The 25,304-nt window shown below is 36.0% G+C and overlaps 1 protein-coding gene across 7 annotated transcripts in view; it reads right to left on the bottom strand.

Annotated features, from left to right (window-relative positions):
• The window catches only part of PDLIM5 (PDZ and LIM domain 5), a 237,195-nt gene that overhangs the window by 132,261 nt on the left and 79,630 nt on the right, over window positions 1–25,304 (bottom strand). The window lies entirely within an intron of this gene.

The following is a 25,304-nucleotide window of genomic DNA, read 5'->3' as shown; positions in this document are numbered from 1 at the left end:
GTAGCCCTTGATGACTTTAGTATAGAAAACCTGTATTGTGTGTGTAGAAGTGCAGTCACTCACCTACAAAAAGTACTGCAGAGCCACAAAGAAAGCCCAACAACCTACCTGAGAGGAGGCTGCAAGGAGGCTTTTAATTTCACTCCTGGGTCCAGTCAATGATGATAAAATAGATCAGTCAGATCTCCCATTTCATGAAATCTACATAGTTATAATCAATTAGAAGGCAACATTTGGTAGGCAGAATAATGGCATCTCAAGGATGTCCGTGTACTAATCTCCAGACCTTTAAATGTGTCAATAGAGTGCTAAGGTACTCTTACAGTATAATTGATGCTGTTAATCAACTAACCTTAAAATAGATTAACCTGGTTTATCTAGTTGGTCTAATGTAATTAAAGGACCTTATGTGTGGAAGAGAGAGGCAATAATGATGGTATTAGAATAATATGATCTAAGAGACTCCCTAACCTTGGCCGCATTTGGAGATGGAAAGAATGAAAGTCAAAAAAATAAATAAATAAAATAAAAAGCATCCTACAATTTCCAGAAGCTGAAAAAAGGCAAGACAACAGATTCCCCCAGAACTTCCACAAAGGAAGGCAACACTACTGCCACATTAATTTTACCTCATGGAGATAAATTTTGGATTTGGATTATCAAAATCCATAAATGAGAGACAGTAATTTGTGGCAATTATTTTGACTCTGAGTTTGTGACAATTTGTTAGAACAGTGACAGAAAAATAATGCGCCAAAAAAAAAACAAACATTACAAGGCCTTCCTGGCGGCGCAAGGGGTTAAGCACCGCATTATGAAGCAAACCGCAGCCTCTGCAGCACAAGTTCGCGAGTTCCATCCCCGGCCGGCCAGACAGCAACCCACATGGTGCAGTACACATCTCCTGTCTCACCCGCTGCTCCCCTCAGCAGTGTATTTCAGTCAGTCTGCCTGTTCTGCTCCCCACTCTGTCTCCAGCGAATCCTCTCACCCCCCGCATCTCTGGCCTGTACCCCAGCTCTTGTATTCATAAATAAATACATCTTTAAAAATAAATAAATAAACATTACAAAGATTTGAAGCATTTAATGTCAGCTTATCTAGAACATTTACTTATTCTGTTACTATAATTCAAAATTAGCCTTGCCCTGAGGTTTTAGGATAACTGATGTTTGACCACTAAGTTGGGCTAAACCCTTTTTTTCCTTACGCCTAAAATCCTTAACAGTTAACTATAAAACTATAAGTAGCATTGCTAGTTGAAATAACTACAATATAATCCAAATGCACTTTCTAATATGTTCATTCCACTAAATAATTAGATTTGAAAAAGGAATGGATAACTTCCAACAAGAATGTTAGGGTTCAGCAGTGTGTTTCGTCATTCTGCCTGTTCTGCTCCCCGCTCTGGCTCCGGTGAATTCTCTCACCCTCCCGCGCTTCTGACTGTACCCACTGCTTGTATAAATAAATAAATAAACCTTAAAAAAAAAAAAAAAGAAGACTAAGAATGTTAGGGTTGACTATATTAAGTAAAAATTTTTAGTAATATATGAAACATTTAAGTTTAAAAAGTTGACATACCTGATGTTTTCATATCACTTACTATATATTAAACTCAGTTTTCTGTTTAAAAAATTACTTCAAATTATAGATAGGATATTATAAAGAATACCTAAATGTTTCAAAATATCTTCTATTTATGACAGAATTCCATTTATATTTATCAGTAAACAATTAAAAACATTAATGCATTTCCCTAGAGAGTTAAGAATGTCAGAAAACAGAACATGTCTAGAACCTCTTCAGAATAAATTCTAAACATTTCCAAATAGCTTTTATTTGATAACAATAAAAAAATAAATGCAATAAGGTAAAAATACTACTTACATATCCTTTTCTACAGGAAATTTACCTGCTTTTTCTATATAACATTACTTCCAATGTGATAACTACTCTGCTCTTAACAGGAGAGAGAGGGAGAAGGGGAGGGAAACGTGTGTGTATGTAGTGCGGCGACTGAGGATGTTTAAATGGGTTGTACTAAGAACAAATCATTTTCCACTCTAAGAGGATATTAAATTAATGATATTAATATTAGTAATGCAGTATCATTTGAATCAGAATATTTTTAAAACCCATTACTATATTTAGCTCTATGAAAATATATTCTTCTGAAGCAAACACCATAAATGCTAATAATCAATACAAAATGTATATCCATTTGTATTATCTGCAAAAAAGTAGCAAACAAGTATTTACAAACACTATTCAGTCTGGCTTACAACTTAATATATTTTTACATTATAGAACCAATATTTATTCAAAACAGATTACATTAAAACTATAATCTTAGAATTGTCAAGAAATAAGAGCTATTTCCAAAAATACTGTTTTTTAAATAATTTTTTGCAAATGTCTCAATTATTAGTAATTTAATATGGTTGGAGAAGACAATATTGGGGAGGAAGATATGTCCTTTCATCAGAAAGCAGATGAAAAACATATCTGACCACAATGACCTTATCCAATAAGCTTACTTACACAATCATGAAAAACAGACAAGAATAAAGTAAGAACAACTCAACTGAGGCAGTTTATCTCATATCCAACATTCTCAATAAACATCTACTAAAAAAGACAATAAAATGAAAAATGTTCATGTTTCCTGTCAAGCAAATATAATTCAGAATTGGAAAACAGTCTCTTAAAAAGAAACAGTGACCTCCAACCTTAAGCAGACATCCCTCACAAAATGCTCTAAGTACAATAATTCGATGATGTGATCAGACCAACATTCTTTCTTACAATTTTTCCCTTTTTGGTAAGTATGTCAGGCAGTGAGTAAGAGGAATGATCCTCTAAAACAGAAAAATGAAACATAAACAACCAAACCAAAGTGTGCTGAGGAGATGCCGAAGCAAGCCAAGCAAATGATATTTGGGCTTTTTAAAAGATACCATATATGTACATGGTTGATGAAAGATGCCAATGTGTTAATTTTTTTTTAACTAAAAGAACAACGTTATCACTTCTGATACAAAGAATTTTTTTAAAAAAGTAAATTTATTTCTAGTTAAAGAATCCTAAAATAAGCTTAAAGAAATGTAGACATTGCAATTATTTTTTGGAATATTTATATGCTTAATTTAGGCAAGTTAAATGCCTCAAATTTAAGTTTTTCAACTAATTTATCCAGTATACAAAATTAGAGATTCCTAAGATATGGGTAAATAAACTCAAGTTCTAAGAATTAAAGCAACTTCTTCGCAGCCCTATAGCTACTAAGTGGTAAGGATTAGAATGCTGATGTTTCTATCTGTCCTCACTAAACCAGAAAAACAAGACTGTGCTACCTTGAAAGCATTGAACTGTCTCTTCCGCTTTAAGTTAGCCATGATGAAGAAACTTCAGTCTCTGCATCAAGAGAATTTATCAGTGAATCCTATGCACATATTTCCAAAACAGACAGTATACAAGAAGAAAAAAACTTAACAGGTTTGAGTTAACTTTTAAATTAAAAAAAAGACTAGCTATCATACTAAATAATACCTCAAAAGATCATCCACAAATACAGCAGAATAAATTAGCATGGCATCACATGTGGTGGTAGGGTGCCATGACTCTTAGTCATAACGATTCTCACTTACTTGATAAAGAGTATGAACCTGTCATGGATTGAATGGTGGTCTACCAAAGATGTGCCCATGTCCTGATTTCTAGACCCTACAAATGTGACATATTTGGGAAAGGGTCTTTACAGATGTAATTCAGTTAAAAATCGCAAGATAAAAGCACCCTGGATTACCTGTGTAGGCCCTAAATCCAATGAGAAGTTCTCCTTATAAGAAACTGAAGAGGAATAGACACAGACACAGCAATAGGAAACAAAGTGACCATGAAGGCAGAGACTAGAAAGATGCAGCCATAAGGAATGCTGACAGCTACTTAAAGCTGGACGAGGCAAAGGAGGACTGTTATCTAGGGCTTGCAGAAGAAGAACAACTTTTCTGCCATCTTGATCTCACAGTTCTGGCTTCCAGAACTGTAAAGGAATAAATTCTCTTACTCTACTAGAATTCTCTCACTTTGTGGTAATTTGTTACATCAGCAACAGGAAATTAATACAGCACCAAAAACGAGTGTTCAGGGTTCCAGTTTACGAAGGCGACTTACTAAGACCTACACTCACCTCCTCTCAAAAACACAACAAAATATACATATAAAATAATTCACATGGAAGATGACCTGAAAGCCAAGAAAGTTGAGTTTCCACAACAAAAGATAAAATGACAGCACCAAAACTGGGAGAAGAGATAGACATACACTCATCAAGGTAAATATCCTGCCCTGGAGTAGCAATTTATGGTTAGGAGGGGTCCTGAAGGTGTGGAACTTTTCCCTGAGGAGAAGGGAGAGGTTGTACCCTGCATCAGGTTCTGCAACAACACTATCAGGCTCAATGGAGATGAGTACCTGGGGCCCAGGCATTAACTGCCAGCAAGAAATACACCCACAACAGTCAAACAACTATAGGGAACAGAAAACCTACTCACAAAAGGCCTGCACACAGGCTCACTCACTACAAAACCCATGTACAGTCTGAAAAATGCTGAAATCATATCTACCCTTACAAAATGCTGAAATCAAACTACCCTTACAGCATATGACTGAGACAGGAAACCTTAGGTGATCTCCAGGCTGAAAACACTGGCAGGTGCCACTTTCATTGCCTCTTTCAATTTTGCTAATACCCACAATGGTAGGTACCATTTTGGTACCCTCCATCCAGTTTACCAGCCTGTGGGCAAACCTGATGTGAATTCCACCCACTTCTGTAACCTAGCAGCAGCATGTCAACAACTTTGTGCCTGAGAAACTCATACTGTGCACTGCATCTGCAGCCACTCAATGATGGAACAATAGATGCAAGTCTGCAGGAACAGGCCAGCAGCTCCATCCACCCACCGGCAACAGTAGTGCCAAAGTGCCACCCACCGGCAGCAGTAGTACCCTGCCCATGGTGCATCCTATTCAGCACACCACAGTCTCACAATCTCCATGGAGCCCAACCATCACATCACAACTGAGTTAGGCCAACAGTGCCATGCAACTGACATGGGAGGTGGACAAGTATTACAAACACAAGTTACATGTAGCCTTGAGCACACAGCCTGGAAAGTCAGAGAGGACTGCTTTCCTGAACTCCACAAGATATCAATTATACTACACCAATCCTCCAAGTTCAAGAGAGGTAGTAGAACTGCCAGATACATAGAAAATCAGGCAGAATAGGAAAGCAGAGGAATAGCTTCCAAACAAAATAGCAAGACAAAACCCCAGAAAAGAAAGAAATGGAAACAGGCAAACTACTTGATGAAAAGTTCAAAGTAATGATTGTAAAGATGCCTTTTTAAGATTCAAAAGCTGATAGTAATGACTATAAAGATTTTTTTTTTTAAGATTCAAACAGTTAGAGCTGAAAAATAAAATTAAAAAATACAGTAGGAACCTCCCTGGTGGTGCAGGGGTTAAAGTCTCAGCACTACCAAGCTAGCACTACCAAGCTATCACTAGCCACTGTGGCATGAGTTAAATCCCTGGCCAGGAAACTGACCCACATGGAGCACCAGGCCTCTCCAATCTCACACACACCTCAGCAGTATATTTCAGCAAACCCACCTGTTTTGTTCCCCATTCTGTCTCTGATGAATCCTCTCAGCCCCATACCTCTGGCCTACAATCCAGTATGCATAAATAAAAATAAATCTTTTTTAAAAAATACAGTAGGAGGATACTAAAGCAGACTGAATAAAGTAGAGGTGCAGATAAGCAAGCTGGTGATAAAGCAATAGTATTCACTCTTTTTCAACAAAATGAAAAAAAAAAGAATTAAAAAGAGTGAAACAGGTTATGACACCTCTAGGACAACATGAAGAGAAATAATATTCACACAGTAGCAATGCTAGCATGAGAAAAGAAAGGGCTAGAAAATTTATTGGAGGAAATTATGGCCTCAAATTCCAACCTAAGGAGGAAAACAGCATTCAGGCCAGGAATCCCGTATAGTTGCATATAAAAAGAACCCAAAGAGATCTTCACCAGGATACATTATGACTAAAATAGCAGATGTGAAAGAGAGGATCTTAAAAACAGCAAGACAAAAACAACTTGTCACACTCAAGGAAAAACTCCCGAGACTATCAGCAGACTTTTCAACAGAAACTTTAGAGGTCAGAAAAAAGTAGTCAGAAGATATACTCAAAGGAGTGACTTGGAAAAACTTCCAACCTATAATTCTATACCTGCCAAGATTAATATTCACAACTGAAGGAGAAATAAAGATTTTCCCAGATAAGCAGAATTCATCATTACTAAACTGGCTTTGCAAGAAATGTTAGGGGGAATTCTCTAAACTGAGAGGAAACAGTACTAACATCAAGAAAAAATATGCCCAAAAAAACCTCAATTAGAAAAGGAATATTAAATAGCAAAAGCAGTGGATCAGTGACTTACAAAGGAAGCATTACAATGAAAAGATGAAAGTGCAGAAATTAAATTCACAATAATTAAAGGATACATATAAGATTTAAAATGAGACATCAAAAATACAATAGAGAGGAAGCACAAATGCATATGGAATGTGTTCAAATTTAAGTATTCAAAGCAAAATGTATTATCAAACACATAGAAAGCTATATCAAAACTGTAATAGGGTGGTCCCCAGGAAAAGGGGAGGTTCCAGGTTCCCTGCCCCACCCAAAGGAGGGTAGAGCTGCATGGGAGGAGAAGCAGCTGGAGAGGAAACTGAAGAAGGAATGAAGCAGGATGGGACACCTAGAAGGAGACCTGAAGTAAGTACAAGGAGCCGAGACGTGAAAAAACTGCACTTGCTTCTTCTGGTCCTGGACTAGTTAAAACAGATGTGGGTGAGAGACCTGTGGGAAGGTTAACAATGGCAGCTTTTATCTTTTTGCCCTTTTCCTCCCAGACTTGTCTGGCTGTTTCTGATCCCTTTCTATGGGTCCCCACTGGAAGGTGCTTTAGATTTAGGGAAGGCTTTCAGTCTTTGCTCTGGGCCAATCCCATTTGGGTGGACTTTTACCCACAAAGGGATAGGTAACTTTGGGTGCTTGATTTGTAAAGTATATTCTTTGTCTTTTCTTTGTTGCACAGTAATTGTACTAAATTCCCTTTCCATTAAAGGTCTTATATGTTTTGTCTTGATATGGCGGGGATGGCAGAACCTGTATAGAGTGGGGTTCTGTGGTGCCACACTCCCTGCCCTGTAACAAAACCTCATAGTAACCACAAAGCAAAAACTTACAGTGTAAAGAAACAAACAAAATATTAGAAAAACAATTTTTAAATTCTGACAACAGCATGGTAGTTATCAGAAAAGAGGTGGGGAGGCAAGTATAACATGTAAATGGGGTTGAATGGAAACTAAACCCTCCGTTGTGATTATAAAGTGCTATATGCAGATGTCAAAATAAAAAGTTGTACACATGAAACTTAAAACACAACAAGCAAAAAAAGCAAACAAACAAAAAAAACAACAAAAAATAAAAATAAACTCATAGATTATGACGACAAAGGGGCAGTTACCAGAGGGGAAGAAGTATGAAGGGAGGGGGACAGAACAAATGTGGTAGAGGGGACCAGTCCCATGGCTGCAGATAGTGGAGATCACAGTGCAGCATGTACAGATGTCAGATTACAATGCTATATACCTGAAACCTATATATAATGTTATAAATCAATAATACTTCACAATTGTTTTCTAAAAAAAAAAGAGTGTTTAAAGGGTTGGGAGAGATAGGGTATTCAAAGTACCTTGATCAGTAAGTATACAATAAATATTACTGATTACTACTAATGATTGGATATCTATGAAGGGCAACCATTGTACATGCAAAGTCTGTTTTACATTTTTCCAGGGTGTACAGTGTCACATATTTCTTTGCTCAGTGTGAAATTACCTAAATGTAAAATTGGTTCTCCAGGAAATATATATATATTTAAAAATTATATATTTAAAAATTATATATATTTAAAATTAGCAACTGTAACCATTAAACCTCGTTTCTCAGAAAAACAAATAATTTTCTCTTTTAATTCACTAATAGGCATAAGCCATATTTGCCAGGAGCCTTGAAAAAAGTACTATTCATTCCTAACCTATTAAAGAGATGAAATATAAGACATTTGAAATCATTAGGAATATTCAGAATTATAAAAATAGGGTGAATGTTCTAACAAAGAAAAGGAAAAACTCCTGGTACAACAAGGGAATATTACTTCAGTGAGTGCATTACTTCAGTGAGTGAATATTTCTTCTAACTCAAACAGACACACCAGACATGTAAGCATCTCTGAAGCTGACTGGTGTGTTCCCAAGCTTTCTCTTACCTAGAAGGTAAACACTATCACTGAAATTTTTGCAGGGCTAGGGCCCAATGAAGTCTGGTAGGCAAATAAAAAGTAAATGAAAACCCTTTATAAATGCATGCTTCCCTTAAGGCCCGAAATGCAGGACTTCTGATTTATGTGGAACAAAGAGGAGTTACTTGTTTTAAATCCCACTCACTTATCAAAACAGAAGATACAAAAAGGAAAAAGAAGGTAGAGGAGACAGTATACCTCTCTCCTGCACAGAGTACCTGCCACATCTGAGGACAGAAGATAAAGACTTGAAATTTAGAGGCTGTTAGTGCACATTTTATTGTTGGGGAACGTTTTATTTCATTCATTGGTAAATGGAGGCCAGTGACTATCAAGTTAGGTCCAATCACAGACTAAAACTCCAGGGGAGGAAATGATCTGGATGTCCAGAAGTATCCTCCACCAGCCCCTTTTCTAGGTGGGCAGGTAAGATATGTATGTAAGTTCTGTTCTCATCACAGGCAAAGGCAGTGTAAGGGAGAACAGACAGCCTCCCTCCCCAGCTGGTGATGGACAAAAGATGAGGCTGTGTATAATCACACTCCAAAATTATGGAAACTGAGTTCTGACTCCCAAGTGAGGGATATGGTATATGGGGCTAATGAACAAAAGTGTCCTTTCCAATTTGTGCCTATAATTTATTGTAGTTTTATTTAGCACCATTTGTATTCACTAGCATCACTCATTTCTGTACTTTTGTGTGCTTTCATTTTCTAATTCTTGGTAAATGTATTTAAGGAAATTTTCACCCTCAGAAGCAATATTCAGTTCAACAAATATGTTAACACCCACACCAAGGGGGCAAGTCTACAGGAAGATCAGGACCTACTAGCATAAGATAGATATAAATGGTCATTCTTTGCCCTTGGAAAGTTACAACTCACTAGCAGATGTGAATGAAGTTTTGTACTCACGAGTTTTTATTCCCTCTTAGGGTGAAAATGATGGGAAAATTGGGGAGGGTGTGTGTGTCTGTGTGTGTGCATGTGTATGTGTGTTTTATGTTAGGAGACACTAAGTATTCTAAAGACAGAAAATGTAATGACTATGAAGTTGCCAGCTCTGATCCTGAGGGAAAGGATGGAGCTGTAGACTCACCAACCCAGGTAAATCTGTATAAATAGCTTTAGAAATACAAAGGTATGATGAAATACACAGTCATATGAACATGGCTCTCCCCGAAGGTTGTATCATTCTGGTGGCCTCTTTCACACTGACTTGAATTACAGGTTATACTGCATCAAACATCCCTGAAAGACAGGGATAAGGTCTTCTTTTTTTTTTTTCCTTTGGTAATTATACAGAAATTAATATAGATTCACACCGACAAAAAAACTTGACAAATATATGTTAAAAGAATACACAAATAAGTATTACTAATAGGAGAGATAAAGAGAGAAAAGCTAAATAGGAACAGAAGAGTTTTAAATGGGAGCTAAGCAACAGAAAGGAGGTAGTTAAGACATGATCAGCACAGCTGCTCAGCAAAGTTACTCAACCCCCCGTTTTGGAACTTTCAGCTCTCACCATTAGCACTCTCACTCCTCCACCCCAACTCTCTCTTTCCTATTAGCTCCCACCTACACTTGTGAAATGTTCTTCTAACTGGTCTACAGTCTCTGCCCTATACATACTACACAGCCAAAATACCAGGACCTGTGATGCCGGTGGCTTACCTTAGGCAAATTAAATCTTTTTTTTTTAAAGATTCGTTTATTTATGCATACAAGAGCTGGGGTACAGGTCAGAGGTGCAGGCAGTGAGAAGATTCACCAGAGACAGAGTGGGGAGCAGAACAGGTGGACTGAATGAAATACACTGCTGAGGGGAGCAGCTGGCAAGTCAGGAGAGGTCTGCTTGTGCCATGTCGGTTGCTCCCTGGCTGGTCAGGAATCGAACTAGAGCTGCAGAGGCTGCAGACAGCTTCATAGTGCTGAGCTTATTAACCCCTTGTGCCACCTTAGAAGAATGACAGCACCTGGTCTCACAGAGCTTTTGAAAGGATTAAATGAGTTATGTGTAAAGCATTTAAAAGAATGCCTAACATACTGCATCTGCTCATTAAATATTAACTGCTATTATTTATCATTACCATTATCTGTTACTATTGCACTGAAAACAATTCTTCAATAGTTTTCCATTTACGAAAAATTTATCTATGGCAGGCAAGACCATTTATAATCTTTTGAACCCTTAAACTTTTAATAACCTCCTACTCTTCCTGTCCTCTCAAAAATGACATTTCTGCCATAGTGAACCCCTAACAAGCTCTTGGAACAGACAGTAGCTTTACTTCGGCTTTTCTCTCTACCTACAAGGCCTTTCTTCCTTCTGTCAATCACTTGGCAAGTGCCTATTCTATATTTGTTTTCTACATATTCCCTAAACCTAGCATAGTCATTGTTAAACATGTGACTTGCAGAGGAAAGGGAAAAAGGAAAAGAGTTTTTTTTCTTTCATGCATCATGGCCTCAGTGGCCCCAACATTCCCCTAAATTTCTCCATTCTTCATGTAAGTCTTTAGCCAGCATGTTCAGTCAGCAACCTAAAGCACAATTTCCACACTGCAAAGGAATTGAGGGGGAGGGGGAATGAACATTACATTTTATAGATACACATACCTAAGTTAAGAGTCACAGACAATTCAGTTCAACATGTCACTCATTTACAGATTGCAAAGGTTTATATAATCCTTTCAAGTTTCTTTTCCAAATTTATGCTTGCGACCAACTTCCAGCCAGTTCATTTCATTTTGTGCCTGAAAAAACTGAGCACTTGAACTAAGCTATAACTTGTCCTGTATTGTAATCATGGAATTGCTCTCCCTCTCTTCTCTAAGATCCCAACAAATTTCCAGTATAAAAAATATAAAATATATATAAAAAATATAAAAAACTATAAAAAACAATTTTCCAGTATAAAAAAAAGCCCCAGTATAAAAAATTCTTCCTTCTCAGAACTTCAAATTTCAGGAGACTGAACTATACTACTCTGTTCCTTTTACCATCACCATTTATCCCATTTCTGGGGACTGGGAGTAATAATACTTCAGTAAGGACTCTATACCATTGAAAGTAACATTTTTTTTTTCCTATTTTGGTTATTCGGTTAGAAATAATTTATTCAATTGCCAGACATGTACATTTTGATACCTTAGAGTCAAAAGATTTTAACACTCTAAGAAAGAAATGCAGGAAAACGAGCAACTTGAAGTAGGAGAGAAGATTAGAGAAAATAGAGTACATGTTGGTTTTTTAATAGTTATGGTGTTTGCTATAAATCAAACTACCATCAAATCCAGAATTCCCAACAATTGCCATAAGATACTGATGAGTTACTAAAAGAACACTGTAGTTAGACCACAAAATAGATGGAGAAAAGAGATGACAGGAGGATCAGGCAGATAGGGTGGGCAGTTTAAGATCACAGGCAATACCTATCTGTCCTTCCTTTCCTATTCTGCTGTACAACTTCAACCCCGATGTCACTATTGTCATAGTACAGTACAGAGTTGTCACAGACATTTATTTTACATCAATCTAAAATAAATTTTGAACTACATAGACAAATGGGGCAGGTAGGCTAAGAGCTCTTTACTGGCTGATAGCTGAAGTTGCTTCAAACTATCAACCTCTGAAATCTGTTCTTAATACTTGAACTTAGTCATGCATTTTGATTTGAATGAAAGACTGTTTCACAGATGAAGATATTATTAGAGCTGCTTTAATTTATCCAGACAATACATATCTTGGAGCTGCTAAAGGAATGAATGAGGTAATATTACTGCTATAATGTTTGTGAGCTTCCAGAAGAGAGCAAATTTTTCAAAGAGCATTGACTCCTGCTAGTATTTCCTACAGAATGTAAAAATTACTAGACTATCAAACAATGTCTCCATAATTATCTCTCTCTGTCTCCTATGGAAATAAACAGTGGCAAAATTCTTACTGTGACATATTTGGAAGAGTAAATGAACTTTTAGGCAACAGGCATTACAATGACTGTACAATAAAGAAAATTTGATTCCTTTAAAGAAACAGTGTCATGCTGTAAAAAAAATTATGACATTAGAAAGGAAACAACTGAATTATTCTGGTAATTTACAAATCATGTGACTCTGGAGTACTTATTTAACCTTTCCAGAAAGTGGAGTATAATAAATTGCAATGAAGATTAAATAACTAAGACAATAAAGTTCACATCTCCATAACTTATTAGAGTAAGAATTTAAGTCGCTAGTTTTTCTTTCATATGCTTTACTTCCTAAATTCCTATGTGTACTCAGAAATAAGATTGAAACTGTTTCCTTAGCAACCAGATGTCTCAGGGAAAAAACTATTAAGTAAAGTTCTAGCAAACAAGAATAGTGTCATAACCAATGAGCTTATTTAAAGCAATAAATATGGAAGGAACTCTTTTCTGTAAATGATAAAAATAATTTCAACTGTGAATATTATACAGCAATAGGAATTAGTGCAAAACTAAAAAACATCAGAGCAAAGTACGACTGAAGAAACAATTCATTTTTGATCCCCTGGAACTAATTCATTACCTCCTTAGTGTGATTAGACTTCTCATTAGGAAATGAAACCAACACAAACACAGTAAGATGTATAAAATCTGGGGGGGGAAAAACATAATATTCTATTTTTCAGGGAGTCAAGCAGAATAAAATTCTACTTTGAAAGAGCAAAAACTTATCTTTCAAATATAAAAACACTTTCCTTAGTTTTAGAAAAATATGGTAGCCAAAAATATTCTCAAGATTAACAAAAACATTCTGGACTAATAAATAATTCTTATTGCAAGTCATAGTCTTTATAACATAATTCCAGTAGAACAAAAAAATTTGGAAAGTCCCTCAGATTAATTGTAACAGTATGAATTAATTACACAGAAAAACAGCATTATAAACTTTTGCTAAAATAATCAAGAGAGTGGCTGACTCAAATTTAAGAAAAGTTACTAAATTCAGAATTATCCTCTGTGGATCTTTATTGTAATGTGGAAATGGACACTTACACTATAGTACTCAAGAAATTAAAATTCACACACACAAAATAATAGCTGAATGAATATTTTTCATGTGCATTTCATTTCAAAAAAGACAAGGATCATGGCCAGTAAGTGAAATTTTTAGGACTAAGTAATATTTGGAAATCCATTCATAAAGCTGATATACTGTGAAAATGTAGGCTTTCAAATACATTAAAGACAAAAATAAGCTGCAAAGTTTGACAATATAAATGCACTACCACATATGTGTTTTGCACATTTGACTTTTCAACTCATGCAAAGCCTAAGCTATTTTAGTGTTTGAGACCATAATAGAAACAACAGCTAGTGGAAACAGTTGGGAATGACTTGAATTTCAATCCTTTCAAAAGCTCTTGGTGTTATGGACAGAAATGTTTACTGGGAATTCCAATGAGACTGCTGCTATTAATTACAAAGTTTATCTCATATCTTCCTGTGAATTATTTCTACATTTAGGAAAAAAGTAGTAAAAATTGCTAATTTTTTAAAGTAACATTCTCTACAAGTCAAGGGATAAATACTTAATGTTTTTTTATGTTTAGGTCACAGGAGCTGTAGTATTATATTATTTTTATCCTAGAAGAGCTGGGTATATGATTTGTTGTCACTTAATCGTGTACATGATTCATTGTATGCAGCCATTCCTATTATACAAGGAAACATTGTATGCTTTTTATTTAAAACTCTGAAATTAATTTTTTAAGTGATAATGAAGATTAGGTTAATCCAATTATTACAAAAATATGCTCCTTTGAATATGCTAATAATAATAAGCAGATGTGAGGAAGAGAAACTCATGTTACTGTCCTCCAACTGTCCTGCTGTCCACGTCCTTTATGTCTATATCCATTCTCTTCCCACCATCATGTGGTCTGTCCCTGGTTTCCCCTTCTTGCAAGCATCTCTTCTTCCCTGTCTCTCTACTATAGGGTGGCTTAAAATGTTTTGAGTGGGTGGTTCCCAGTCCAAGCCAATTGGAGGTAACACAGTTAAGTGAAAGTGATAAATTCATTTGTGTAGTTATATACTGTTCAAAGTCTGCTTATATTATGTGCATATTTGGACTTACAAAATGTTAGTTCTTTAAAAAAATCTACCAGGGCCTCCCCTGGTGGCACAGTGGTTGAGCACTGGGCTGCGAAGCTGCCCGCAGCCTCTGCAGCACTGGTTCGATCCCCGGCCACAGCCGTGGGTAACATATGGCACACAGACCTATCCTGCCGCGCCCACTGCTCCCCTCAGCAGTGCATTCCATCGGTCTGCCTGTTCTGTTCCCAGCTCTGGCTATGGTGAATTCTCTCACCCTCCCGCGCTTCTGACTGTACCCAGTGCTTGTATAAATAAATAAATAAATAAATCTTTAAAAAAACTAAAAAAAATTAAAAAATCTACCTCTTCATTTAAAACTGCGATACAATACTTACAAAACCTGCAAGTTACAACAACACAATTATTATCTTAATGTGGTGAGGGAAGGGCTGCCTACGAAATATTTGACATAAAAATATCTGTAGAGTTGGAGACAAGTGTTCCCCTCTATGAACTCAAGAGAAGGTATGAGGACTTCCACCTGATCCTCAATGACAAGCACAGTAAGTGTTCAATTAGTATATGGTAAGGAATGAATCTTAAAAATCTCACTATGGCTGTTGGTCATAAGGCAAATGTAAAGAATGTAAAGAAAATTCCAATTTTTAAAATCTTGGGACATTTTGAAAGTTCTTCCAACTATATTCAGGAAATAACAGTAGTGGTGATGAAGTGTTTTTAAAAAATATATTTCTGAAAGTATCATAAACGCATAATCCTAGAAGTAGTCATTTAAATTGATTTTAATGTTACTCAAATTATTTTAAAGGTAATACACAAAGAGTTTGAATGGGAAAGAGAGAAAAATAATTCTTTTTGTCTTTTTGATTAAATCCACAACCAAAGACAATTATACATGCATTGCTGTCTAAGGAGAACAAGAGGAATTAGCAGAATAAACTCAATAGGTGTGTACTGATTCCTTTTTGCTGCCTAAAGTTACTGGTTAAGACAATAATTTGAACTAAAGCAGCGGTTAGGTGACAGTAAGCAAAACACCTTAATCACTGCACTCTTTTTTAAAGCTAATTACAAGTGCTATGATCAAAATCATTCATTTGGCTAAACTTCCCTCTAAAACTTACATCATCATCTTCCTGAACTCAGAAAAACTACCTAGCAGACTGCCCTCTCATTTTCTCCATATTTCTCAGCAGTCACACCCATTTTGTTGCTAGGAAACAAAATAAACATGTAATTTTTACAATGGATACTGTATTAATATACACTTATCAGCCTTGGAGAAGAGCAAAGAGACAACTTATGTTTATTATGTCCTAAGTACTTTACAAGTTTTATTTCATTTTTATAATAGATTTAGGAGGCAGTATTATAACTTTGCCCATTTACAAGTAGTTAACTGAACTCAGTTACATAATTTGCCTAAGGTCACAAAGTTAGGAAGTGGTGGAATCAAAGACTGTAAGAAGCTTGCCCAATTCAAAGCCAGCATTATTACCATTCCCATCTTTTTTGTGGCCTTGTTAAAATTTTTTGCACATACAAAAGATTCTCTATATTAAAATTTTATAAAGCTTTAAAGTCAAATAAGGTTTTATTTTTTTTTAAGATTTATTTATGTATTTATACAAGCACTGGGTACAATCAGAAGTGTGGGAGGGTGAGACAATTCACCAGAGCCAGAGCGGGGAGCAGAACAGGCAGATTGACGAAATATACTGCTGAGGGGAGCAGCGGGCATGGCAGGAGAGGTCTGCACGCTATGTGGGACCCTCACCTTCGGCCGGGGATAGAACCGGCGCTGCAGAGGCTGCAGGCAGCTTCGCAGGCCAGTGCTCAACCGGGGCGCCACCAGGGAGGCCCCAAATAAGGTTTTAAATGTATTATTTTCTTAGAATGTTTTCCCAAAGGATAATAGATTGAAATGCTTTTCCTTCAGAGAAATAAAATTTTCACATTTTTAAAATAATCACATACCCACAGCATAAATAATAATGAACACATACCCACAACATGGCAGAATAGACAAGTTTGGATCTTCTTCTCTAAATAAAATTTAAAAAAAAAAAAAAAAAGGTTCAAAGGAAGATACAGAGGATTGCCAACATAGTCCCAGGACTTTCCCATGGAGATTCTACACTGAGGCTGGTGGTTTCCTGGGGGGGGGGGGTTGAAAGGGAAAAAGCGAAGGGGCTTTTGGTCGTGGCAGTGGAAAACCCATTCTACAAAACAGGCTAGGGGACTACCACTGACAACACTACTAGGTGTGGTGAATTTCCACCAAATTTTGGAAAAGAAGTGTTCACAATGCTCACATGCACAGGACTAGCCTAGGACACTAGGACTGCAAAAATTAACATTGTTTAAGTGGCCTTCATGCCCAAAGTAATATACAAATTCAACCTAAACCCTATCAAAGTTTCCATGCCATCCTTCAAAGAAATAGAACAAACCCTAATGAAATCATATGGAATCACAAGAGACTCCAGATAGCCAAAGCAACCCTGGCAAACATAATGGTGGTATCACGAACTCCTATACTTCAAAAATACAGTACAAACTATAAAAATCAACAGTATGGGCCTCCCTGGTGGTGCAGGCAGTTGAGCGCAGTGCTGTGAAGCTGTCCACAGCCTCTGCAGTGCGGGTTTGATCCTGGCCCGCTATGGAGATACCCACATGGCATGGCAGATCTCTCCTGTCTCACCTGCTGCTCCCCTCAGCAGTGTTTTTCAGTCTGCCTGTTCTGTTCCCCGTTTTGTCTCTGGTGAATCCTCTCACCCTCCTGTACATCTGCCCTGTACCCTGTTCTTGTATGTATCAATAAATAAATCTTGAAAAAAAAATCAAAACAGTATGGTATTGGAACAAAATAAGACACACAGACTAGTGAACCAGAACTGAGAGACCAGAAATAAACTCAAACCTTACCGGACAGTTAATCTATGACAAAGGAACCAAGAACATAAGCTGAAGAAAGGAAACAAATGGGGTTGGAAAAAACTGGACAGCCAAAAACAAAGGAAATGAAAGACTACCACTATATCACACTATATACAAAAATTAATCAAAATGGGTTAAAGACATGGACATAAGACCTGAAACCATTAAAAAAAAAAAAAAAAAAAAAAAAGAACACACAGGCAACCCACTCTTTGAAACTGGCTTCATTGACCTTGGCAAGAAAACAAAGAGAATACAAACAATTGGGACTAAACCAACCTTAAAAGCTTCTATGAGTAAATAAACTATGAGTAAAATAAACTATGAGTAAAACAAAATAAACTATGAGTAAAACAAAAAGAAAATCCTACTGAATGGGAGGAATATCAGCATATCTCCTTATACATCTTATAAGGAGCTAACAATAACGATCTACAAAAACTGATAAACCTCAACAATAAGGATACAAAATAACCCAATCAAAAAATGCCAGAAGAGCTAAACAAACACTTCTTCAATGAAGAAATAGATAGCCAACAGATATCTGAAATATGCTCATCATCACTTACAATCAGGGAAATGCAAAGCAAAACCATAACAAGGTAGAATCTCATACCTGTGAGAATGGCCCATGTGAAAAAGACCAGAAACAATAAGTATTGATGGAAAAAAAGAAAAGAAACCCTTGGAGATAAAGGAACCCTCATCCACTATTGGTGGGAATGCAGAAGGGTCCGTTTCTTTTTTTTTTTTTTTAAGATTTATTTATTTATTTATACAAGTACTGGGTACAGTCAGAAGCGTGGGAGGGTGAGAGAATTCACTAGAGACAGAGCAGGGAGCAGAACAGGCAGAAGGACCGAAGTACACTGCTGAGGGGAGCAGTGGCCACTGCAGGAGAGGTCTGCAAGCCATGTGGGACCCTCACCTGCGAGGGGATGGAACCGGCGCTGCAGAGGCTGCAGGCAGCTTCGCAGCCCAGCGCTTAACCGCTGCGCTACTAGGGGAGGCCCAGAAGGGTCCATTTCTTATGGAATTATATGTGTGTGTGTGTGTGTGTGTGTGTGTGTGTGTATTTGCAACAACATGGATGGAACTGGAGGGGATAACAATAAGCAAAATAAGCCAGATGGAGGAAGACAAATTCTGGATGGTTTCATTCACATATGGATTATAAACAAAACAGTCAAACAACTAACAAACCTTAGAAGTCTAACTGTACAAGTTAGGCTACTAGGAGGATTGGGAGGGTGGAAAGCAATTATTGCAGGGGGCTAAAATGGAATATGATGGAGGAATATGGCTGCCTTGGTGGTGGATGTGGTATGGTGACACACATCTAAGGAGGTGTGATCCTATTTTACCTCTGAATCATATACATATGTGTTGTAAACCAATGTCATCTCAATTACAAAGTAAAAAAATAAAAGGCCTGCACAAGACATGTCAATACATACTTGTCATCTTCCCCTTTTTTAAGCAGAATATCTTGTTTTAATAATGGGTGGCTGAGCTGGGGAGAAGAATGTAGCAAGACTTAGTCCTCCTGGGCCTCCCTGATCACAGGGTGTTAAGCACAGCGCTGTGGGGCTGAAGCCTGTGGCGCAAGTTCGATCCCTGGCCAGCCATGGAGCTGCCCACATGGTTCAGGGGACTTCTCCCTTGTCCTGCCTCTCACACTGCTCCCCTCAGCAGTGTATTTCGGTGGATCTGCCTGTTCTGTTCCCCACTCTGTCTCTGGTGAATCATCTTGCCCCCACACCCCCCCACCCCGCACTTCTGGCCTGTGCCCCATTCTTGTGTGCATAAATGAATGGATCTTTAAAGAAAAAAGACTTAGTCCTCCTGAAAGACAATCATCCTTCAAAGAATTTAGGGGGAAAAAAGGCCTTAAAACAACACAAGCGAACAAAAAAACAGTAAATCTCAAATTGCAGAATAGACACTAAGCACTAGGAAAGCATGTGAAATGACACAGGGAAATAAGTGGTGATGTGCACCACCAAAATAAAAGATAATAATGTAAATGTCTATTCACATGAATTATAATTTCTCAAATAGAAAATTGAAAATGTTACTAAAATAAAAACTTTCTAAAATATTTCCACTGTGCTATTAGTAAGAGAAATACCAGAGCTGAACCCATAAATCTAACAGTATTAGCATGCTAAGCAATCCAGTTGAACAAAAGATGGCTAACAGCTTCAATCTGGTATAGCAGTTACTTTTTCTTTTTCTTGTTAACTCTATGTGCCTATTAAATTATAACAATCTGTTGGTAGTTACTGGTCCTCTGACAATTCTTTTGTTATTTAAAGGGTGAGAAAGAAGGGAAAGGTAGAAAGAAAGCACGTCAATAATTTTTCAAAACTCAGTCCCTCTAGATCTTCACTTCCAATCATAACAAGTTATAATCAAGTCTTAGAAAAGCAAAACAAAACAAAATATAAATGTGTCACTAGTGACAATGTAAAAAAAAAGACTAGAAAGATATATATAATCTCTGAGGTTCTGGGAGGATTAATTTAAAAATTGCAAATAAAGATAAATACATAAAGTATTTTTTTAAACTATTACGAGCAGTCTGAATCTCCATCTGACCTACCTTTCACCTTAAACTCAGCAGAACAGTACAAGTCGCTTTGCTAACCTGGCACAATTTAAGATTGCATCAATGAAGAAAGTCCAATTTCCTGATTCTCTAAGCCAAAATAACCAAATTTAAACAGGTTTATTTTAATAGCAAGATTTACCCATTTATAGGTGAAAAACTAGAACAAGAGCAAATTACCCATATTCATACAGTAAGTTAGTAGCAAGTTTATCTAAGTTATGCAAAGAATTATTGAAATAAAATAGTTAAAAAAGGTCTTCATAGAATCTAACTCTAATACAGTTAATAGAGTCACTAAACATCAAAACTTTGAAAAGAATTTTTCTTCTTTCATTAGTTGAAACTATATTCTTTCTAAAATGATCTACTTTGACTTGGATCAAAAGCATAAGCAAAATGCATCTGATATCTAAAAATTAGTACCTTGTTATTTGCCTAATTTTCCCAAGAGGAAAAATAACTTCAAATAGGAATTTTCATTGTCCAATTGTAACACTCTTAGAATTAGTTCCAACTGCAGAAAAAAACTTTACAATACTTTCCAAAGATAAAAGACAAATGAAAATTAAATTTTCCATAACTTTTTATTTACTAGATAACCAGAAATATAGTGAATCAAATTGTACCTTTTTTAGGCTATCGAGGACAGATAATGTAATTAATTACATGTACCCATATCAAGCTACGTTAAAAAGTTACAAAATAAGTTAATCAAGCAAGTTTCTTTATCTTACTTTGTCTTAGTGAAATTGTACTTTAGGATATTAAGTTTGGACCTATACAATACAAAACTTAATATATATATATTTAAATGAACAGATACATGACAATAATACCTAATACAAAAATAAAAATTCACAAGAGTTGGTAACCTTCATTTCAAAAACAAAAAAGGGTTTTGTCTCTTACATTCTACCCTAGGGAATACTGGAAGGAGGGGAACAGGACTCTCTCAAACTCTGATGTAGATCTATTCAAGCAACGGTAACTTTCTCACCATTTTTATAGGTTTAGGAAGACTTAAGCTTGGTTATATACTGACTAATTATTGACAAAGCGCTACAAATTCTGCCCCATCTCTATTTACTTCTGCTGCCTCTATGGCCTCTCCTTACCAGCCTGCCTTCACTCACTCTGCTCCAAGCATATGCTGTTTTAAAATGCAATCATACAACACACACACACACACACACAATCAAAAAATGGCCAGAAGTGCTAAATAGACATTTCTCCAGACATATGTGTATGTATGTGTATATATGTGTTTGTATGTATCACACATATATACCGTGTGTGTATATATGCATATATATATATACATACATACATATATATATATAAATATATATATATATATATATATATATATATATATATATATGGGGCCTCCAGATACTTGAAAAACTATCCACCATCACTTATCCTTAGGGAACTGCAAATCAAAACCACAATGAGATACCACCATCTTATACCTCTGAGAATGGCCCATAATCAAAAAAATGACTGGATGTTTATAAAAAGAAACCCCTCTACATTGATGGTAGACTGGTTCAGCTGTATGGAAAATAATATGTAGGTTTCTTAAGCTATTAAAAATAGATCTACCATATGATCCAACAATTCCATTCCTAAGTATTTAACCTAAGTATGCAAAAACACTAATTTGAAGAGATATGTGCCCTCTTATGTTCAGTGCAGCACACTTTACAACAGCTAACTTATAGAAATGACCTAAGTTCCCAATGAGAGATGAGTGGATTAAGAAGATGTGGTATATACAGAATGAAATACTACTTCACTATAAACAAAAGATGAATTCTTGACATTCACAACATGAATGGAAGTGGAGGGAATTATGCTAGAAGGAAAAAAACAATGATATTTTCATTCATACTTGAAATATAAATATAGAAAACAAAGGCACAGACAAACCAAATAAAAAAAACGAAGGCGAGAAAACTGACTAAAATTGAGGCTAGAGAGGAGTAAGGAGAAAGTTGAGAGCCAAGGGGTAGGGAAAGCAATGGAGTATGGTAGAGGGCAATGGTTATGCTGATGGTGGGTGTGGTGTGGTAACAAACATCTGAAGACAAGATGTGGAAACCTACATCTCTAGATCAAACACATGTTGTAAATCAGTATTACCTCCATAAAACAATAATAACAATCTTGTAATTCCCTATCCCTGCATTCCCTATCTCCCTCATGTGCTTTATTTCCCCCCACACACTTACTACCACACTATATATACTATACATTTTTATTCACTTGTCTATTATATAGTCTGTATCTGCTCACTATAAGACCAGTACTATGTATGCTACTTAGTTAATTGTTGTTGCCAACAGTGTCTAACAAATAGTAAAAGCTCAGTAAGTATTTCTGGAATACATAAATATTCCAAGTTTGGGAAATAATACCTATCAAATATGAACTATACACTAAAAATATATTCGAGGACTGTGGTGAAGGGTTATTGGTACTTTGGTGATAAATGAGGTGTGGAGGTGTGCACCTATATCCTTTACCCCTAAAAACATACAATGTTGCAAACTTTTATCTCAAGTTAAAATATAAATAAAATACAAGACTAAACAAGATATTATCAAATATAAATAGTGCCCCCAAAAAGCTGGAAAAAATAAAATTAATATTCATGGGATAACTGCTTAAATAGGCAGCATTAGGTATGACTATTAATAAATTAGGTTTATTTGTATATGACTTATAGAATTAGCCTTGTTATTCCAGATTATACTTAGTATATAATTAAATGTGAAATCAAATGGCATAAGCTTATGGGAGTTCAGAGGGGAGAAAATGAGTGCTTTGCAATAGTAAGACTATACTATGGATAAATAATGAGGTTAGATACTAAGTTCATGGATGCTAAGAGTCATGTACTGAGTGTAAACAGGTGGTTGGCACTCCAGATGAAGCAAATTTCATAAGAAGAAATAAAGGAGTATGAGGGATGGTGAAAAATCTATCCTATATAGAAATATGGTATTCACTGATCAGTAGTATTGATGTGGGAAGATAATTTGAGTTAGCCAAGACTTCTGAGTTGAACTCTCTGAAGAGAGAACTCAGGTATGACTGGAACCTCCTGACATGTGCTTCTGTGCCCAGAGAGGTCCTCTTGATCCTTTTAATGTTTTGGTATATATACCTATCCCTGAGATGATCCCTGCACTGTTGCTAATGGTGATTATGGAAGCAACAGAAACTACTTCCTAACCCTCTCCTTCATACACACACTCATACACATAGACTCTTCTAGTCAGTTTGGTGGCCAATGACTATCAAATGCAGGGGAGGAGTAAAATTCCAACTGCCTTAGCTGGAGGCAAGATAGACACTATCATGCTATTTTGTTCCCAGACTCCCTAGTATATCAAAACAAGGCTAGAAATCTCCTAAGACCAAACCCTTGCTCAATTCCGTTTCTTGATCCCAACCCTGATTCACACATTCCCATGTAAGTATCATTTAAAACAACTCCCTTAATATATCATTCACTGAATCCTCACTCAGGTTCTGCTTCCAGGCAAATTGGACCAAGACAAGTTTGTGAAGAGAGTACATATTCATAAGGAAAATATCATGTTTATGGAAAAAAAAAGTTATATAGAGAAAGTACTATTGTATAGCATTCATTTTGGAAGGAGAATGCAAAGCAGTCTGGTTGGTTATAGAATAAAGACTGTAACTGCAGTCAGTTAAGGATGCTACCATTCAAATTCACAAATAAATGGAAGAAATCGTATTTGCTTTAATATGAGAAAAAAGAGAACTTAAGGAGAGAATAGCCATAGTATAAAAGTAGCCCTTCAAAGTTTTATTTTTTCATTAAAAGGTATAATATATAACTTCAGTTGCATTAAGTGTTATCCCATGAATTCTCTTAAATTCAAATCTCTTTCTGGCTGACATTATTAGCACAAGAAATATTCAAAAAATTGAAAAACATTATACTAAATAATAACAGAACTCTAACATTTCCTCTCATATTTTGGGTCCCTAATTATCAATATTCAGAAATATGCAGATAATATTAAGTAGTATCTTTAAGTATTTGTAACAAGTTGGTTTGTAAAATTTTGTATTTAAGTAGCTTAAAAGAATCTTTCATCAGAGTCAGTAGCAGATTACTTCAATTTGAAATACATCCAAGAAGGGTAACATCTGGTTTTCATCTATTCTCATGGGACCCAGAAATGTTTTCAACAGAAAATAAGATACTAGGCCCTGGGCCATGAAACAGGGAGCACAATGTGAAAACAAGTGGGTTGGAATGAAAGAAACGATACACTGCCCAGGAAAAGAACTTACAACCTTTCAATTTTAGAATTTGAGAAAGAGCTCAGTATCATCTGTATTTGTTTTATTTTGCAGAAAACACAAATTAAGCTTCTGACTTCTTGTACAAATTCACACTTAGCAATAATGCCTTAAATAAAAAATGACTATCTTCATTTAATTTATAACAATTCTTGTGTTATATGAAAAATCTACTTAAGTTGAACTTTTTAGAAAGATTATTTTTTCCCAATGATTACTTTTAAATGCATTCCAATGTAAAGCTACTTGGTATCAAAGTTTAAATACACATAACCTTACACTCAATAGTCCCCCTGAAAGAAATTTCTCCACATACGACAGACCCAAAAGGAAACTGGTTAAAAAGCCATGATACATCAAAGTAGTTCTAAAAATTAAAATTCACAGAATGTTTTCCTATCATTTATAAAGACAAAATTTATACTCATCTAGACAAGCACATATTTTACCATGAATATATTCTTCATAAAGCAATCTCAGTACAACAGCAGCACAGAACAAAGAAGCATTTCCAAAATGCTTTCTAGAGAACACTAATCCCAGGAGCTACTCCAAGAAAAAAAAAGTAAGTTTGAAAGGTAACACATGTATTATCCTTTATTGAAGATTTACAATACACACAATAATTTATGGAAGATTATGAGATTTTGTGGTAAAAATTTGGATTTCTCCAAATTTGGTAAGATTATAAAACAGTTTTGTAATCCTCAAAAACAATATTTATTGAAAACCCTCCATTAACCACCTGATAAATGATCAAGCTGCTTACCTTCATAAATCTAAAGGTTCACATCTTTTATTCAATTACCCTGTCCCCATTCCCTTTTTCTCATCTCTTCCGTTCAGCTGAAGAAACTGCAGAGAATCTAGC

Source organism: Talpa occidentalis, unplaced genomic scaffold (assembly GCF_014898055.3).
Source record: "Talpa occidentalis isolate TD23 unplaced genomic scaffold, MPIMG_talOcc4v2.1 talOcc4.6, whole genome shotgun sequence".
Taxonomy (NCBI): Eukaryota; Metazoa; Chordata; class Mammalia; order Eulipotyphla; family Talpidae; genus Talpa; species Talpa occidentalis.
The sequence above is the reverse complement of the archived record's forward strand: the minus strand, read 5'-3'. Positions and strand labels throughout refer to the sequence as shown.